Consider the following 17,023-nt stretch of genomic DNA (forward strand, 5'->3'; position numbering starts at 1 on the left):
GGAAAATGAATTAATTACATGGAATTTTTCAGAATATAGGGTTTATAATGGGAGGGATCCAGGCATGCTCCGTAGAAAAAGTGCTTATAGAACTGCTGGCTGAATTGAGGTTAATCTTTAATCCGGGATAGTTATTACCATTTGCTTTAAGTTTAAATATTAAAAGTTGACTGTTCTCAAATTCATTTTTAAACAGCCAAATGGTACACATTAAAAAAAAATCAGCCACTGAGAATTTGGTTTGGATATAAACTGTTTACGTTCTACATCAGTTTAATTATCTCACCCTCTGTCAAAACACTTCAGTTAGCCAGCTTTGTTGAGTCCTCAGTATTATGACAGTAAATTGTATACAATCGACAACAAAAAATCAAGCAACTGTTACTGTGTGGTATTTTAAAAACTCTTTAATGGGTTTATTTTAAATGGTCTTCTCCTTGGCCTGATAATATGAAGAGAAGTCAATGTCTTATTCCGTTTTGATAAATAGTCAGGCTTTAAAAAAATACTGACCTCTGCTCCCCCAAACCATTAGATGTTTACAAAATACAATTTCTTAAATTCATGGCATTCTAAAAAGAATGCTTTTCGTAGTCTTGAAAAACTAGAGAAGAGTGAAAGGTTTCTAAAGTGACATTGGGGTGTTTCCCATTGTGTTTGAGACAATTAATTTTCAGGGCAATAAAGGCCTTCATTATCTTCATTCCTTCAATTTGCTTTAAATCCTTAAGTTTAGTTTTTATCATCAAGCAAGTTTAAGGCACTCATTGGATCTTTTCAGTGAGTTTGGCCAAGAGATGTATGTACTCAGTGCAGAAGTCTAGGGGTTAGAAAAGTTGAGGGTTAAATTAGCTAGATTATAGAAGCTACTACACATTTAATAAATTGGTCCAAATTAATAAATTGATTTAGACTAGTTTTGAGTTTGTCAAAACTCACCATGCCATCCTTTATTGTTTCACTTACCTCCTTTCTTTCCTTTTCCAGAGGTACTACGAAATATTGTGAAACCCACATTGCTCTGAGTTGGAGATGTAAATGTTTTCATAGTCCTCTTGAGGCCTCTTGATATACTTGAAAGAAACAAGAAGCATAAATTTATTAAAACAATAGGTATTTGAGAGATTAGTAGCATAGAAGGGGAGTCACTGTCTCAGGTGGCTGTCTGCCCATAACTTCCCAAACACTATACAGGGAACATCTCTAGAAGTGTTTGAGGTAATGTTTCTATCCTTGAGGACAAAGTCTTAAGTTATAAAGATGACAACAAAATGTCCGCATGAATCCATGTTTCTCTTAGCCAGACTGCCAGTGTTCTGCTTCATCCTTCTACTAACTCAACAGCAGAATCTTTTCTAGGAACGCTTTCTCCTACATACAGCCCTTGCCATCACCGAGCACAGTGTCTACGCAGAGAACTAGACATAGACACAGCTGATGACAAAGAGGATGATTGCTGTGTTGACGAAATGGTATGAACTATGTTAAGGGAGAATAGAGAAAAGAAGGGTTAATTCTGCCTAGGAGTGAGTGCCAGGAAAGGCATATCTAAATGGTCACATCTGATCTGGGCCTTGAAGGTTTAGTTGAATTTTTACTAGACAAAGAAGGAAAGATATTCCAAAACTCTGTACAGGAAATCCTAGAGGCAGGGAAGTTCAGATAATGGTGAATAGTATTGAGAGTAACCCCTCAGAGCCTCAGATAGCTCATCTTTAAGATGCTGGACAAATAGCACTCACTCTTCCTGTGCACACAGCTGTGAAAATCACAGGAGGTTATGTATGTGAAAGTAGCATGCAAATATAATTGGTAGGTCTCTCTTCTCATTGCTTTTGGTTCATATGTGCTAAATAGAATAAATGAAGTACCTTATCATGATAGACTTCTCCAATTTGATTTTTATTTGGCTTTATTTTTTTTCCCTTTGAAGTGACCATAGTTTACATTTTTCATATATTAATAGTTTGGGGAAGCAATATTAAAAGAGCACAGACTTCAGAGCCAGAATCTTGACTTTTCAACTTAATAGCTATGTGACCTTATTTGACCTCTTTGTTTCTCTGTTTCCTTATCTATAAAATGGAGATAATGATAGTATCTACCTCATAGGACTGTTCTGAGGACTAAATGAGGTAATACATGTCAGGTTTGTGTTTTTATATAAGTTATTTCAAAATGATTTAAATTGTTAAAATCATTTACAACTATTATTTACGTTACTAAATAAAATTGCATGTTTTGCCCAGAATTTGGTTTCCAGTGCATATACACTAATGTAAAAACCTTCTTTTATAATTAAAACAGTGTCTGACTAGCTAATACATAATATACATATGTATATGTGTGTTTTAAAGACATTTTTGAAATTAATGCTCTACCACTTTCTTTGTGACCTTATGTAAAGTTTTTTTCTCCTATAAGCTTCAATTTCTTCAATCTGTAAAAATGAGAATAATGTTAGTACCTATCTCATATTGATTGTGAGGATTAAGTTACGTATATAATTTAAAACTCTGTGGAAAGCTATGGATTCTCTCCCTAAGTACATGCACGTAAACACAAACATTTGAAAGGAGTTTCATTTATGGAATCTAAGAACCCATCCATAGCCTCCCTACGAACTTCAGGATGAGAAATTCTGACCAGAGCTTTAGACCAAGATTTTGCAATCTATTGTCACTGGTGTAATATTGCTACTTTTGGAAATCTCAATCTCCATCTTATTAGGAGTGGCTACTTGCCAGCAGTAGTGCAGACTCACCATCATCTAGTCACACCTTTCCCTATAGCATAACCTGTGCAGTATAACCTAGGACAATGATAACTATAAAGATGTCATATAGGGGCTTCCCTGGTGGCGCAGTGGTTGAGAGTCCGTCTGCCGATGCAGGGGACACGGGTTCGTGCCCCAGTCCGGGGAAATCCCACATGCCGCGGAGCGACTGGGCCCGTGAGCCATGGCCGCTGAGCCTGCGCGTCTGGAGCCTGTGCTCCGCAACGGGAGAGGCCACAACAGTGAGAGGCCCGCGTACCGCAAAAAAAAAAAAAAAAAAAGATGTCATATAATGATGGTCTCTGGAAGAGTGGATATTTAGACTTCATCAAGTTTTGTACGAATTGCAGGTACCAATCATTAATTAGTAACTCTGTGCTTGTACAGTTAGCAGCTTTCTAAAATAAGTTGCAGGAAGAGAAGTTAACACAAATATTTGAATGAATTTATCTTATTTTGCAGCAGTTCCCTATCTCCCGCCTCCCCACAACTTCCCCAGCTACCAATTTGGTTTGGATCTGGTTCCAGCACTTTGACTACTAATTCTGGCTTTAAGTTAGGCTGAAAACTTGTGTTGTTTCAAGGCAAAGCTTACAAAGGAGGCTGCTAAATTCAGAGTATTTACTTGAATATTAGGAAGCGGGGAAAAAAGAGTGTGCCAAAGATTGCAGTTGTATATGGAATTATTGGTCTTTATTATATTTAGCCTGCTTGAGGTTTTTACCAAGGAGTTGAGAGGTAGGAATAGAAGCTTAAACTTAATAGCTTGGAACATTTTACTATTTGACATGGCAACTTTATATCAGGTTTCTTCAGCTATTTCAGGTGAGTCTAGAAGACAGGAAGTGGGAGGCCAACTCAGTGAGATAGCAAATTGGTCAAGTGCCAAAGGCATTATGGGATGCACACTTCAAAGCCTATCAAAATATTCTAGAGGCCACCTGAATTCTCCATCCCTTAATTACAGTGACTTCATGTGTTTTGAGGTATTACTATTTTAGATTATTTTGCAAACCCACCGGAAGCAGGACTCCATTTTTCCATGGTAAATTAATTCACAGGATATCTGTAATCAGTGAACTCTTCTAAGTAACTCTGTACCAAGGATTGTTGTCTGGCTGAGATAAATGAGTACATAAATGAGTTAGGCATTGAAAGTTGTAAAAGAAATAGGAACCCAAATCATGCAGTAGTTAATATTCATGGGAATTAAGGAATGAGCTGGAAAGAATATTGGGTTTTATTACAGTGTGTGAAAAGTGTTGGAGGAGATTTTTGAGAGTCCTTTAGAGCAACAGGCATGTGTTTGCAACAACCAGTTAATGAAATAAACAAGAACAGTGATCAGAGGACTCAATCTTTCCTTTTTTATAATGAAACCCTGTTGATATATCAATAATGTAGGACTTTGATTTCTCCTCTGGCCTATTTTAGTTCATTGGGTTAAAAATTTAATCATATGGTACTTTATTTATGCTTTAAAAACTTGACCTCTATTGTTATAAAGTTTTTTATTGCCTCAGGTAGATTATAGCTTTGTGTTAAGGCATCATGAGTCATAAGTACTAATTAAGTATATTCATTCCATAACTTTTTAGTTATTCATAACAGGGAAAATGCTTTTTAAATGTTGTTTTTCTTGACTGTTTCCAGCAAATAGTTGAATCTTTGCAAAATATGATGTCTTAAAAGTTTTATTTTTCTATGTATATTGTGTAGAAAAGCTATGCTTAGATCTACTTTCATAAATGAAATAGCAGTGTACTCGGTTGGGTAAGCTATTAATACTTGACATACTGCTCTTAGACTTATGTCTCCATTGCTAACCTGAAATTAGACAATCCTGATGTTTGAGTGGGAATGCTAATAGTGGATAGGGGAAAACATTCTGGGATGAAAGAATAGAAAATAAGTTCCAGTCTATAGTTTTATAACTTTCAAAGCTGTCAGGAGTCTTAGAGGTCATTTAGTCTAATGATTTCCAAACGTGACTTTGCATCAGAATTAAAAGTGGTGGTGGTGGTGGTGGTGGGGAATATAGATTGCTAAAAATGCAGATTCCTAGGTATCACCCTAGACTCAGTAAATCATATCCTTTAGGAATAGGTTCTGTAGTTTTCACAAGCCGTCGGAGGGTTCTGATGTAGCCATTCCACAGACATTTGGGAATCTCTGATTTAGGCTAAGATCTTTCTTTAATAGATAAGGAAACAGATGTTGAAGGGAAATGAAGACCCCAAGTCACACAGTGAATTAAAATTGAAATCCTTGACACTGTGTGTGTGCTTGAATTTTTTGTGTGTTCACTTATACCACACTACCTCTCCACCATGAAAAAGCCAGTTTTTTGTGGACGTTTCCTAATGTCCTCCTGGGCATCTGCAGAGCACATCAGATCATCTGCCTGGCAAGTCAAACATCTTAGCCTTAGGGAGGCACTCAGAACTAGTGCAAACGGACCATTGACTTGAGTTTGGTACGCTGACCTGAAGCATTTGACTAAGTAAGCAATGCTGAGTGGTGCTGGCTTAGAAACTGTTCATGGTATGAAATGAGAAATAGCCATAAGTGATCAAAACTCTGAAGGCCCTCCAGGCTCTGACATTTATCAGTTGCTGCTACACTTTAACACTTTTCTCTAATCAAAGGTGACTACCACTGGATGGAAGAGGCTTGCCCAACCTCTGGCTGTTCTCTGGGGAGGATTTTATTTTAATTGCCAGTGAGAAGTTAGGAATGATTTCAAAAAAGATCAAGAATCTCCAAATCCACCTCAGCTTGGGCTCCTGGCCAAGTGTCCATCCTCAGGAGGGAGTTGGTGTCAGCTGCTGCCTTGTGACTTGAAGTATTTTTTAAAAACCCAAAGCCATTACAGAAGTCTTTCTGGAGTTGGCAGGCAGGAGTAGCACCAGGAATCAAGGTCTGACACATGTCATCAGCCTGGAAAAAGTGGAGTTTGGACACTAATGATGGCTCTTGTCGAGCCTCAGTGTGATAAAGCCAGGAGGACTCAGCTTGGGGGTTAGTTTGCATAGGAGAGGAGTTATAGCTTAGAGAACACCTGCCAGGAGTTTTCACTGCCCCAGCTGTGTGTCAGTAACAAATCCTTCACCCTTGACTCCTGCCACTTCTTTTTAATGGGTGATGGTAGAGTTGCTGGATGGGTGGGGAAGAGAGGCACTCTAGCACATCTCCCTATTTGCTTGTTTTCTTGCCATTTAGTGTAGAGCTAAATTTGTGTGGCCATACTCCAGGCTAGTGTTTTGTTCTGTCTACATCTGAAGGTGTACTGGGCCAGAGTCACAGGTCCTGTATTTCCCTAAATGCCCCTGCTGGTGACCACACAAATGTTTTGATTGAGAGTTACGAGAAAGCTTTTTTGCTGATATATCTCTCTGTTAGAAGTGTTATTTTCACATCCCATCTCTGCCATTAAGTAGCTTTCTGACTTCTGGTTTAAACTTGTGCTTCTCATCTAGAGGTTAGTAATTATTTGTACTTATATCACAGGGTTGTGAGAATTAAGTGAAAGCAGCAGTATAAAAATACCTAGGACATAACATTCAAATTTCAGTTACTGTTACTATTGTAATTATTTGGTCAAACTTCCTGCTTACTGGGAAGAATGGAATGAGGGGCTTCAAAATTATTGTCTTTAGTGAATTCAGGAATCGTGGTCCAGAATGAATGTAAAATTGAAGTCAGGAGACCCAGTCTTGACTGTGCTGTATGTTACTTCAGTTTTCATAGTTTTCCATTAAGAAAAATTATATCAACCAAACCCAAGGTCAGATCTCTAAGATCTCTTGCCATACAAAAACTCTTTACATTTGTAAAAATTACTGAGGTTTCCAGGAGCTTTTGTTTATTTGGATTATAGCTATCACTTTACTGTATTAGAAATTAAAACTGATAAATTAAAATATTTATTAATTCATTTGAAATAAAAACAAACCCATTACATACCAGCATAAATAACATTTTAAAATAAAAATAAGTATAGGGCTTCCCTGGTGGCGCAGTGTTTGGGGGTCCGCCTGCCGATGCAGGGGACATGGGTTTGTGCCCCGGTCCGGGAAGATCCCGCATGCCGCGGAGCAGCTGGGCCCGTGAGCCATGGTCACTGAGCCTGCACGTCCGGAGCCTGTGCTCCGCAACAGGAGAGGCCACAACGGTAAGAGGCCCGCGTACTGCAAAAAAAAAAAAAAAAAAAAAAAGTATAAAAGTAGTTATTTTTTTCTCCAAAAAGCTTAGTGAGAACTGTGGGATTATTTTATATTTTTGCAGCTCTCTTTAATGTCTGGCTTTGTAAAAGTCAACTGAATTCTCATATTTGCATGTATCTGCATCTGCTTTCTATCTGTTTCAATATGTTATTTTGGCTGAGGTATACAAAGAAAATCTGGCCTCTATCCATACATATATATGGAAAAGGGAGGAGAATTTTAATAGTTTCTTCAGATAATTGTATATATTATTCTTTTTATTTTTTTTAAAGATTTATTTTTTTTGATGTGGACCATTTTTAAAATCTATATTGAATTTGTTACACTATTGCTTCTGTTTTATGTTTTGGTGTTTTGGCCGTGAGGCATGTGGAATCTTAGCTCCCTGACCAGGGATCGAACCCACACCCCCTGAACTGGAAGGCGAAGTCTTAACCACTGGATAGCCAGGGAAGTCCCTGGAAACACTTTTAAATGTTGGGAAGCTGTGTGAAGCACACAGTGGCAGATATAAATTTTCCAAAATTCTAATTTTTGTCTAAAGGCTTGAATTTTATCATTGGCAACAAAGACTGTCAGTTATTCTCCTTGAAATGACATGCTCACTTTGTTCATTTTCAAGAAAATCTGTCAAACATCCAAGTCTGAATTACCATAATTTTCTCTTAGTTGTTCTTTCAGGTAGATTGGTGATCCATGAAAAAATTGGCTAGTTGAGTATACAACTCAAACAGTAGCTCAAAGTGCATTTCCTTGGGGACAGCCAGTGTACAGTAGAATTGCTTTATGTGTACTTTCCATTTTGTTCACAAAATATTAAAAAATTATGTACTCAAGCATCAAGATTTAATAAAACCGATAAATCTTATTGCTTCATCAAAGACATTCTTCAGTTAAAATGGCTGGGTTCCCCCCTCCCCTGCCGTACCTGTACCTCCCAGTGTGTGGCAGTGATGAGTACAATGACTATCAGTGCATATTTTGGTGCCACTGCTTTAATTAGGGCTAAGGCCAGCAATTTAACTTAACATTGGCTTTGCCCCATCAGTGCAAATGTCAAGTGAAAAAGGCAAATAATGTCTTACAATTAGTACAGAAATAGCTTTGATCTTGCAGACTCTGTGAAAAGGGTCTTGGGGACATCTATGAACCACACTTTGAGAACCACTACTGTGGAGTTCCAAATGTTAGGAAACTCTAGGCAAGTGGTGGAAACTTCCTTAATCCCATCAGACTCAGAGGGCTGCTGTAGGCTGCTGGAGAGAACACAACCTGTTCTGGGATCCCCAAAGGGCTTTTAGTTTGCACGTGGTGGAGCTCAGTATAGGTTGATCAATCAATATAAATTGCCTAAATAATATATCTAACAATTTCTTTTTTCCGCTATACTGAAAAAGTCAGTTTTTTTATGTTCTCATGGTAAACACCGTGTATTTTCTGAGTCTTGCTGATCCTTCTGTTTGTTCCTTTTTATAACGAAGTTAGTTCAATTTACTTAACAGATAGCAGTTGGACATGTGTTACTATGTGTGTTTTATTCTCTTTGTGGGTAGATAAGAAGTAAATCACATGTGATTTGCTCTTTTATGATCTTGGGGAAAATAAGCAGTTAAACAACATATCAAGCACAGTCCAGATGCAGAGGTGAATAGTACCTGGCATAGGGTTCAGTGTTTAGTAGGTATTTATAATAAATACTTCCTTTTCTTGAGCATCCTTTCAGTGTCAGACATTGTGATTTTTTTTCCAGCTTTACTGAGAAATAATTGACATAGATCACTGTGTAAGTTTAAGGTGTACAGCATGATGGTTTGATTTACATATATTGTGAAATGATTACCACATTAGGCTTAGTTAACATTCACCATCCATTGTGATTTTATGTACATATACATATATGCACACACACATAAATATACTGTATTCAACATGTCACATATATGTAAGTGTATATTTACAATAAAGTTTGTATAAATAGATAAAGTATATAGATATGTATTATATATGTATATGTAGTATATAAAAATCTATATAAATATGTAAATCATTCACATTTAATCTTCACGACAGTTCTGCCAGGTATTTGGTATTACACTTACTTTATACATGAGACTCTAATAGGGGGTGTGATTTGCTCAAAGTCACAGAACCTTGGTCTGTCTGCTGCCAAACTTTCCAGTATATGCCTAATTGCTCAGAGGGGTGAAAGCAATATGGGCTGGACTGGGTAGAATTAATTATTTTCCCAATGCCAGATTTTTCCTAAAGCTTTCCTAGACGTCTTCCTGGTATCTCGTCTTTCCTCCTTGATTCTATAACATTTCTCATGGTGTACCTTGTATTACAGTTGTGTAAACTCAGTGAAAACAAGCATTTTGTTCAGATATGTATCAGGCACTTGATAAATATTTATATAAACATATTTTATTAACAGTGAATGAAATTTAATTCATTGTTTAAATAGTATATAAATGAAATCATTTAAATATATATTAAGTTAGTTTTAAAAATATGCTTAATATTTCCTTTTGAGATGTGACTAATAACCCTATAATCTGTCTCCTCTAAAAGTTGGCAGTATGCATCTGTTTTGGTGGAGCGGAGTGGGTTCACATGTTTTATTTGCAACTCCTAGGTTTGAAAAGCAATGAAAAATATGAAGATTTTTGTTCATATTGCTAGTGTTGATCAGTACCCTTTTTGGCTCCTGAGAGATGGTTCTATGATAAGATAATTGGGGAGAGGTTGCTGATTTGAGTTGATACTACATTTACTTTTTGGATGAAGGCAGATGGAAGAAAGTTGTGAAAGTTCAGCTTGCTAATCTTTTTAACATAAGAGATAGTCAGTTTGCAGCTTAATAAATCAATTTGGAGATCAAAGCACCCTCCATACGGTGTCAGTCACAATAAAGCCAGTAGCTAGCAGGGGGTTATTTATGTCTCCAAAATAAACAGTGATCAGAAGCAGCCAGTATGATAATTGTTCTATTTTTGTATAGTCTCTATAAAAAGATTATTTAAAGAGTAACATCTGTGTAAGGGACTAACCATAAATGCTTAGCTAGCATTGTGAGTGCAAACTTGAGGTCTGGGTAGAGAAAGGAGACTAGTTGTCAGTTCTTTGTAAGCCACATGCAAATTGGGTGTCTTTGCTTCCTAATAAACCCTCAGCTTATCTTTTTGTTTCTAGGAAGTACTTAGGGCTGGAGTTCTTCCCTTTGGGGCTTTCTTAATACCATCTCAAATTTTTATTTCCAGTGGAGTCTTAACTAAGTTATATGAAAGCAAACCGACTAAAGAAATTTATCCCAACGTTCAATTCTTAAGTCTTTCAGAGATACTTGGTTACACAAATGAATTCGTGAAAATTATGGCTTTTAGAAGTAGAATATTTGTGCTGCTCTAGGATGTGGAGCTGAGGAGAGGGCATTTCTGTCACATCACAGCTTAGGCCATGTAATCGAAGGGAGTGAGGAGTGCTGAGGAGGTGAGAGAAGTAACACCCTTTCTTTGTGTTATCTTAGTTAATGCTTCCAACAACACTTCTGATAAGGTAGTGGTTATTGCATCTGTCACTGCACTGAGGTATGCTGTCCCACTCCACTGTTTTCCAGTTGACCCTAGAATTGCTTGGTTTGCATATACCAAAGTAATTTAGTATATATGTTGTCCAGTCACATGACTATATTAATTTAACAGTGGTGCATATTGCTAAGTATATCAGATCAACTAGGTTGTGTTATTTGATTGAAATACTAAATTATGCAGTAACTGACAGGTGGTGAGATGTACATACCAAATATAGGACTTTACTTCATGAAAAAGCTGTTGATTAGCTTTAAATTTGTATGTGTACTAGGTCTAATATTGTGTAGGGATCTGGCTCATTTAGGAAGAATGTCAGCTTTTAGGCATGAGAGCATGGCCTTAAAATGGTTGTGAACTTCAAAGAAAATGTAATTGGGGTGGGATTTATTCAGACACTGACAGGCAATAAAAATCAACATATGAAGGGTTTAAATTTTCAGTTGAATGTTTTCTTAAAAATGGCTTAGAAATGTACAGACCTTCTTATTTAAAAAACTGTCTAGTGTATTTTCTTTAGGATTTATTGAAATCAAAATGAATTCCACTTTTCCTTTTGGTCACTTTTATGCTAGCATTCTCAGTCTTCTGCCCCCTTTAAAATGTTGGGGGGCTTACGGGCATTCTAAATATGTAGACTTTTTTTTTTTTTTTTTTTTTTTTTTTTTTTTTTTTTTGCTGTATGCGGGCCTCTCACTGTTGTGGCCTCTCCCGTTGCGGAGCACAGGCTCCGGACGCGCAGGCCCAAAGGCCATGGCTCACGGGCCCAACCGCTCCGCGGCATGTGGGATCCTCCCAGACCGGGGCACGAACCCGTGTCCCCTGCATCGGCAGGCGGACTCTCAACCACTGCGCCACCAGGGAAGCCCTAGACTTTTTTTTTTTAAACTACACTTTTTAGGTCTTTTGCCTGTTTCTACTATTACTACTTTGACTCTTGCATAAATTTGTTATGTTTAATGGGATCATTATGGCCAAAAAATGTACGATTGAAATAGACATTGGCAAACTATTTAAGAAAACAGAAAAGTAAAGCCTAGATCTTATTATTAATGGTGAAAGGAAAACCTAACAAATGAAGAATAATGCTATCTGAGTTCAGAGTATTAGATACATTGGGAGGAAGAGGTTACAAGGGAATCTGTGGGCTGCTATAAATGTTCCATAATTTTGTTCTGGGTGGTAGTTACATGTATGTGTACATATGTAAATATTAATCAGACTTATTTAATTTAAGGTTTGTTCACCTTACTGTATGTAAATTATACCTCAAAAAATAAAATAGTAATAATCTTTTCTGAAGCAAATGTGGCAAAATCTTGATCATTGTTGAATAGGAGTTGATAGTTCATTTTATTATTATCACTGTTTTTATGAAAATTTAAAATGTTTCATGATAAAAATGAAATGAAAAATCCTGTCACTCTAAACAAGTCAAATTATGTCTACTTTATGAGAGCTACAGGTGGTTTTTTATTCTCTCTTTTCTTTAACCTGTCATTTTTCATATTTGGATTTTGTGTTTTATTGGATATTACTGGAGAGGAGAATGAAATCTTAGTTTTTGTGATATCACTTGTTGAAAGAGGACAAATCCAGTCTTGATCTTAAAACCAGCTTATATGTAAATTCTTTCCATTCTTGAATCTGAGTGGAGAAAAGTCAGACCACTTAGCTCTATTAAGTTCTAATTAAGCATCAGTTTTAAAGGCTCTTTCATAAGTCTGTCTAATACTTAGTGAGGATTTGCCATATATTTGGTATTGTGAGGGGTATCTTGTGGGGTGATGTTACTATTTCACTTAGCATTTGAGGACACTGAGGATCTGATGTCAAGTAACTTGTCCAAGTTCTCATGGCTGAAGTAGGGAGGGCTCCCCATTCTTGGCCTCCAAAGGATACCTAAGCTGCCAATGTCAGAGTATAAATATGAAGAAAATTAGCATTCTTTGTAATTGACTCTTTATTACCACAAAAGGATAATCACTAGTTTAAGAGACATTCATGTACTGTTTTAGATGTCTTTTTAGAGCTTGTATTGAGTGGCCTTTAAAATCTCAGAATCATTTCTAACACTTTCTTAATACCTTGGCAACATGGCTTTGTCCTTTAAAACAAAATCTGGGGTAAAGGGAAATACTTATTTCCCTGTTGTATGAAAAAGACTATTTGTAGGTCATCTTTTTAAAAAAAGGCAAGAACTTCTCTCTCTAAACCACATTAGAACCCACGCCAACTTGGTACAGGGCCCTTACCAGAGTAATGATGTCAGAATTTGAAAGAGTACATAGTGCAGCTGCCAGAGCTCACACTGTTTAATTTCAACACCGTCTGTCTGCCAGAGTCCACAGCTTGATATTTTTTTCTGTATGTACCAAATTATAATCACATATATTTATCTCATTGGGGGAGGGGAAATAAAGAATTATTGTTAGATAAACTTACTGCTTTCTGAGGTAATGGTGCTGTTTTGCCTCTCACATACTTCTGAGCATCCCCCCCACCCCGCCCCGCCCAACTCCCAAGTATTTATTATCCTGCGTGAATTTTTCCAAAATGTGACACAGAGGGGCAATTCACACCTTGCCTAGTTTATGTTTTGTGAGGAAACCCTTCCCTTTGCATGGTTCTCTATTCAGAAAGTTCCACGTGCTACATTCCATCCATTTGCCAAGTCTTGGACTCTTATCCAAAGTACAGTATTTGAGTATGCAATTACACATTACACATACTGGCAACAGCATACTTTCTCCCGGCCTCTCTTAGAGAAAGCTCAAAGCCAGAGGAGCAAATCCAGATGGTCTTGAGTCTGGCATCCTCAATTCAGAATTCTAGATGGCAAGACTTCATTTGGAAGTGCACCAGGCTTACTCAGCACCTGTTCTTGCTCACATCACATTTTTATGACCAGAGATTCTGGAGTTTGCCTCCTTTGCTAAGCAGAAAGAACACCACACCAGAGCTGCATGGGAAGAGGCTCTCCATCATTTGAGGGAAGTATTTAATTTGCTTCCACAGGCATGCAGAGGAGGGTAGCCTTGCTGTTCGGAGTTAAGTCTGGGATGAGAGCAGGTGCTACTGCAGCTGCAGCTCCTTAACCAAATCTGGCCTTGTTTAATTTTTAAATAGTCTAAAATGTTTTGGCATCAACATAAGTGAACCATTACAGGCTCTCTGGCACCTAACATAGTACCTTTTACAAGGGGGAGGTGCTCAATGACTAAATTCAGTCACCATTTATTGAACTGTCTGTGTGTACCGGGCAGTGTACTAGATGCTAGCGATGAATAAGATCTTTTTTCAAGAAGCCCGCAGTCTGGTAGAAGGCGTAAACTCTTAAACAGATAAGCTACAATTCACTGATTTTATTTATTGTCGACGTCGTTCAGTATTTTGTTCATTTTGTGAGTCAGCTACAAGAACCAGTCCACAGGATTGACATCGTGACCTAAGAACAAGCATGGGATTTCTTTTTAATTCTAAAGTATGCTACTCGCTGGCATTTTTGCCTCTTTAGATACCTCTTCTGACTTGCCCAGGAATGAAGATTTGTGGAGTGTGGAAAGATGTCAGAATAATGCAGAAAGACATTTCTAAGAAGGCTTCCAGAATTGGTTATTCTGTTCTAAGCACTTTCCTTTATCTAAAAAAGATTAGGAGGATGTACCAGTCTCTCTAGATAGCTCTGTTGGTTATCAGGCTCTGGTAAGGTAAAAGTAGGAAAAATTATTTCCTTCTCTCTGTGCACCGTAGGCTTCCTTCATCTGAATTGTTGCACAGTTAGGGCAGAGCCAGAAAGCACATTTTTCCCCCCTAACTATTTCTGGACAGATGAGGTCATATTTCCTTCATAGTGATAACAGTTCTTGTGTATAACTTGTTATTCTTTCAGCCTTTTTCCCTCCATTTTTGAGGATGAGTATATGAATATTTTCATTGGGCTTCTCTTATCCATAAGAAGAATGTTAAATTGTTTATGTCCAAACTTATTTCCCCATTTCTTTTTTTTTTTTTTTTTTTTTTTGACTGTGCTGCGCAGCTTGTGGGATCCTAGTCCCCGACCGGGGACCGAATCCAGGCCCTTGGCAGTGAAGGCATGGAGTTGGACCGCCAGGGAATTCCCTCCCCATTTCTTTGATGCAGAAGTCTCAGATAAAACATGTATACTGCTGCTATTAAAATAATAACAGCTTATACTTATATAGTACTTATGTTCCAGGTTTTGTTTTTAGAGCTTTACAAATAAAGCAATTAAAAAGAAGGTTGTCTCATTCTCACAACAGTCCAATGAGATAGATGCTTATTATTTTTTCCATTTTACAGATAAAAACAGGAAGGCAAAGTAAGGTAAATAACTTGCCCAAGATCACATAGCTAAGTGGCAGAGCCAGGATTTAAATTCAGGAGTTTCAGACCCATTGTGTTCTTAATCAGTGCACTATACCATTTCATATGCAGTTTGACATTGAATGATGCAGAGTTCCCTAAAAGTAAGGGATAATAATAATATTTATCATTTGTGTGCCTCCTATAGCTAGGCATTATACATGTCACTTTACTTCTTTTCAATCTTAATGGGTATGTGAATTGGTCCCATTTTGCAGATGATAATATCAACATTCATGGAGAACCTAACTATGGGTCAGGCATTGTATTTAACTGCTTTACTTTGTATTATTTAATGTTCACAGTAGTTCTGTGGATCATTACTATTCTCATTCTGGATATGAGAAAACTGAAGCTAGAGATGGTCATTTGCCTGGAGTAAAATAGCTAAGGAGGTCTCTTGCCTATTTTTGCTGTATACCTGAAACTAACACAATATTGTTAATCAACTATACTCCAATATAAAATAAAAAATTTTAAAAATATAGCTAAGGAGAGATAGAAAGTTAGGATTTAAATACAGGTTTGCCTGTCTCCAGACCCCAAGCTCTTGATACCACATAATACTTAAGGAGAAGCAATAATTAGCTATAGATATAACAATGATGAGGCGAATCTCAGAAGACTGAGCCTAGCTCCAAATCTGTTTCTCGTCTTTAATCCTCACATAGTTTGTTGATTAATTGTGAGCCTTTCTTTTCTTCTTCTTTATGTTCTCATAATAGAGAAACTTGGTGTCACAGATAGTCTTCTTGTCTGAACACAGGAGATCCTTGTCTATCTGATTTAGTGAACTTGTCCTTTATTAAGGCTTTGAATTTTTCTTTAATTCCATTTGCTGGACTCATCACTCTTTATAGATTTGTTTCTGTTATCTTCACAGGAATTTCTAGAAGTTATAGTGGGGAAAATCATAAGCATCTATGAGGTTCTGTTTTTGAAATACTGCACTTCAGTGTATCTTTATCTTGCTTCCTTTGGATTGTAAGTTTATTTTCTTTACCACCTAAGATGTGGTGTTGGAGATTTTTGTTTGTTTTAAATTATTTTTTAATGTGAGAACCTTTATGTGTCCCGTTGAGTCTCAGTAGTTGCATTCAACTCTTGAATCTCGTGTCTCACCCATTTCCATTGGCAGAGTCAAATCTAATAATTTCAGAAATGAGTATGTTTTCTGTCCCTTCTTCCTTTCCTAAATATACTTCCCTTTTCTGTCATTCTAGATTTTCTCTTCTTTCTCTTCAATCGGTTGGTCACTTAGATTTATTAAATCTACCTCCCAAATACCTATCAAACTCTGGCCCAAAGTACTCAACATCACTAGATATCAGAATAATGAAAAAAAAATTTAAATAATATACTACCACATGGCCACCAGAATGGCTAAAATTAAAATAACAAACAAAAAAACTGACCATTTAAAGCGTTGCAGAGAACAACTGTAACACTCAACTTCTGCCAGCAGAAGTAGAGTGTAAGTTGGTACAAACATTTGAAAACTCTTCAGGAGTACCTTTGCAAGTTGAACATAAGCAATTCCATGTCTAGGCATATACCCAACAAAAATGGATAAAGTGTATGCTGAAAGAACATTTATGAGAATGTTCATAACAGCATTATTTGTAATAGTCCCCAACTGGAAACAACTAAATATCTATCAACAGTAGAATGGGTAAATGAATTGTGGTATAATCTGTAAAGTGGAATACTGTACAGACAAACTATCGCAGTATGCAGCAGCATGGATGAATGTCCTATACAAAATGTTGAGCAAAAGGAGCCAGACACAAAAGATTATATAATATGTGATTACCTTTATGTAAAGTTCAAAAATGGGCTAAACTAATCTGTGGTGATAGAAGTCAGAATAGTGGTTACGTTTACTGAGAGGATATGATGACTGTGAGGGGGCACAAAGGAGGTTTCTGAGGTAATAGTAATACTCTATATCTTGATTTGGGTGTTGGTTCCACAAGTATGTTCACTTTGTAAAAATTCATTGAACTGTACATTTGAGATGCGTGTGCTTTACTTTTTACACTGGAACA

The 17,023-nt window shown here is 37.0% G+C and overlaps 1 protein-coding gene and 1 long non-coding RNA gene across 4 annotated transcripts in view; one reads left to right on the plus strand and one right to left on the minus strand.

Annotated features, from left to right (window-relative positions):
- Window positions 1-17,023, plus strand: part of NR6A1 (nuclear receptor subfamily 6 group A member 1) — a 209,601-nt gene that overhangs the window by 58,132 nt on the left and 134,446 nt on the right. The gene's annotated exons all lie outside the window — the stretch shown is intronic.
- The window catches only part of LOC308618724, a 41,519-nt gene that overhangs the window by 10,836 nt on the left and 13,660 nt on the right, over window positions 1-17,023 (minus strand). The window contains exons 2-3 of one of the 2 annotated variants that reach the window (XR_014016077.1): window positions 967-1,073; window positions 219-820 (exon numbers count right to left, since the gene is read on the minus strand). This is a non-coding gene — a long non-coding RNA (uncharacterized lncRNA). Of the gene's footprint in view, window positions 1-218; window positions 821-966; window positions 1,074-17,023 lie in introns of those variants that run through there. The other variant, XR_014016076.1, reaches the window with a different exon arrangement.

This window comes from Mesoplodon bidens (genome assembly GCF_964165515.1).
Source record: "Mesoplodon bidens genome assembly, chromosome: 6".
Taxonomy (NCBI): domain Eukaryota; kingdom Metazoa; phylum Chordata; class Mammalia; order Artiodactyla; family Ziphiidae; genus Mesoplodon; species Mesoplodon bidens.